This window comes from Sinocyclocheilus grahami, unplaced genomic scaffold (genome assembly GCF_001515645.1).
Source record: "Sinocyclocheilus grahami isolate Dianchi unplaced genomic scaffold, SAMN03320097.WGS_v1.1 scaffold250.1, whole genome shotgun sequence".
Classification (NCBI taxonomy): domain Eukaryota; kingdom Metazoa; phylum Chordata; class Actinopteri; order Cypriniformes; family Cyprinidae; genus Sinocyclocheilus; species Sinocyclocheilus grahami.
In genome coordinates, this window is record NW_015505429.1 from 390,411 (window position 1) to 394,083 (window position 3,673).

Here is a 3,673-nt window from a genome sequence, read left to right on the forward strand (position 1 = left end):
AAAACAGCAGTAGACCCTATTGTCTTTAATTGTACTGAAATAAATACACTGAGATGTTCTTCAGAATATTTTATATTCCACAAAAATCATACAGGTTTTAAAAGAAATAAGAGCCAGTAAATGATGTCATGGGTTGAATTTTTTGGGCATTTGGTGAATTAACTATTATGCACATTATGCACAAGTATAATTCTTTCTCAAGTATGAGAACTCAATTTTTTCCAACTAAATGACTCTGAATGACTCAGCTAAAGCGCTAACAGGTTGATGGATTATGGCAGGAAACTGACTTTGAATTGCATCCTCGCTGATGATTGACTCAAATTTGTTTCTTCCTGCAGATATGATATAAATTGACATGACACATACCACCGAGCGAGAGAGAGAGAGTGTGGACTCATGCATGGCAGGAATGTGGCTAAGCTGCATCTCTTGTCCATCATCCACCACTGATGCAAGGCACATGTCAGTCACGCTCCTTCCCGCTCTCGCAGGGCAATCCTCACCCAATACCACATCTGACAGGTTCAGAGCTGCCTGATGCCCACAGATGAAGGACTAAGATGACAACAAGCCATTAATCCTGAAAAATATTGATAATATAAATAAGTCGAGGATTTGGACAGGTGAGCGTCCATGTGTGTCGTTAAACAACAGCCCAATTTGCAGGGAACGTTCAGTGATCGCTATACCGCAGCGCTCTGCAACTTCAAACACACTGGTCTATTGTGCCTCCAAAAAAAACAAACCTCATGAGGAAGATCCCTGGTGGCAGTTTCATAAAGTGCATAGACTTCCTGCTCGAAGTAATTAGTCTGCCCGTATCAGCCAAGAGCACCTATGTAGACTCATTAGAGAGTCACCTTTTAAGTGCACACCAGTGTCCTTGACCCCATAAGGGAAATACTGCAATCTATACTGTGAGCATTTAGCACAATTATGTGATAGTGTGCAAAAGCAAGCAGTTTAATCAATGCAATTTGGTGTCATTTTCATGTCCAACTTTGTCTTGCAGTAAAGGTAGTAATTGTCAGCTTTTAGACGATAATTTATGTTTTGTTCCTGGGGACACTTTGCTTCAGGGGTGGTGTACCATTAACTAAACTGAAACTCTTCTGCATGTTTTCACCTGTATGAGAGCTATGCAAAAAATGCCATAACTCACCATATCTCTGGGCAACTGCAGACATATGAAGGAGTTTCTGAAGACCTCGAGCACATATTTCAAAGTGACAGAAACAACTCATTCACTACCTCATCGAAGCTGTCAGTTTACCTGTCCGTCTAAACGTGGGACGTTTGGAAATCGAATTATTGGTAACCATAATGAATTCGTTTGAAGATTAAAAGAAAGGAAAAGTAAGCATAGTGTATAAAAGAAGTATATAGAAACCTACCACAGACGTAAAAGTTAAACTAGCCCATCACACTACTTTTATTACCTCATAATGAAGCCTCCACATTTAAATAACTCGCATATTTGAATAAAAATGTTAAGATGATAAGCTTAATATGAAGTCTTTGTGGAATTTACCAGTTGTATGTTTAACCTGACTATAAAGATGGTATCGTTTCAGTGATCAGCTCTACCCATCAAATCTCTTGATTTATTAACCAGCCAAACACATGGCGCTATCATCCCGACAAATTACCACGAGTAGTCAGTGCAAACATGTTGTATCTTATCTGATTTGAATTCGGAATGGAGCCAGCGCATGACTGCAGCACAGCGCGCTCTAGTGGAGATGAGTGGCATTACACTCCAACAGTTGAGCGCGAGACGCTCAGCTCTTCAGAAGGCTGTGAGAGAGAGAGAGTAACGTGTGCCAGTATTCCGCTTGTTATATGCCAGAACAAATGCCTTTCTGCTGATTTTGTTCCCGGGGAGGTTATTTGCGATTTTTAAGTCCCTCAGAAATGTGAAGATGAAAAGTCCTGTGAAGCATGGATCAAATAGGCAACAAATAAGGCAGAAATATTCTAATAATCTACTTTTAAACACGCACCAAGATTGTAGAAATAAAATCTTTGGATTCATGTTTCGGTGTAATCATCGAAAAAATGTAATCCTCATTTAATCACTCTAAAGATGTCAAGTGGTGTAACCTAGAAACGTGCGATATGCTTTTCCTGTGCGCTTTAAAAAGGCTACACGTTAATGTAGGCTACACGTTAATGTAGGCTACACGTTAATGCAGGCTACACGTTAATGTAGGCTACGCAACTTTATAGCCTATGTATTTAAAAAAAAAAAATTTTTTTTTGCCTATTTTTTTCTAAATAGAAAAATTTAAAACAAAACGTCATTGTAAAAAAAAAATTTTTTTTTTTAAAAGAATTATAAAGAATAAATTATGCAAACATTTAGCCTATTTCCTCCCTCTCAATAATTTCTGCCTTTTACTCAATTCCCCCCCGTTTTACCTCCAGACAGTTAAACCACAGACATTTTGTCTTCAGTATTTATAAAATATCAAAATGAATTTTAATTCAAAACCTACAAACATGCCAATCATAAAAGGACTATTTTGTATGAATTTTGTGCATTTGCTAGCACAATTAAATCTGAGCAAAACATGAGTATCACCTCGTACACTGTAAAAGTGGTCCGACATAAGACAAAACAGTTTGAGCTAAATAGCCTATAAACGAATCCCCGTGCAAGATGCAACTCTAGTCATGCATTGGTTGTGTCTAAACAGTTAGATGCTTCAGATATCGTTAACTGTTTTTTTGTGCAATGATCCACTGGTTTAACTCCCATCTGTCTACCCATGTCATGTTTAAAATATGATCCTGCTGCAGTGAAACAGGAGTTTAGGAAATAAAGCTGATTATGGTGTGTAAAAAGCGGGGTGATAACCAGCCCCACACCTTTTAATCAAAGCTGTTTTCCCCGGGGTGCAATTTTCACCATTTCTTGTTCGAAGTCAAAGTGATAAGGAACAATTCAGCAGCCCCAAATAGCAATCATCTTATTTGAGAAGATTTGTGTCTGCCTCCAACAACCCCTGACAATTTAAAGGTTATCTTTGCTGTAATAAACTGCAATTGTAATAAATAAACCTTTCGCACGTTGTCAAAGGCAATGCACGAGAGCAGATGCAAGTTAATAGCAACACATTATTTCCCGCACTGTTGATGCATATGGGGACGCTTCTGCTGGGCAATTAGCAGATAATGGAATGAAAGGCAGGTATTGTATTACATTCATGTGAGGGACAGCGCGTGAACTCAGGTGTACAAAGCCCGCGCGCCTTCCCGCCAAATCAGAGGAAGGAATCGACACGTTTTCTCTTTTAAAAAGGCGGCTCTCTTACACACGTTTGAACTTTTAGTTGATACAAATGTTATCTATATTTAAAATGATCTATATTATTTAGGCTATATTGTTGAAACAATTATTTACCTATTTTTTCAATCCTAAAAATGATAATTATTTGTACCCGTTTTTAGCCAAAACATTCCGACATTCTTAAAAGGGGACAAATAGGCCTAATTAGAATATTTATATGATTTTTTTTTGGGAACATTAAGGTTGACAAGCATTGTTGCATTATATGAAAAACAACTAAATAAGTTAAGTAATCTTGATCTGTTGGAGTAGGCAAGCATTTAAAAACAAAACAAAAACAAATTGTTACCGAATACCGAGTTTCGGATTATTATTATT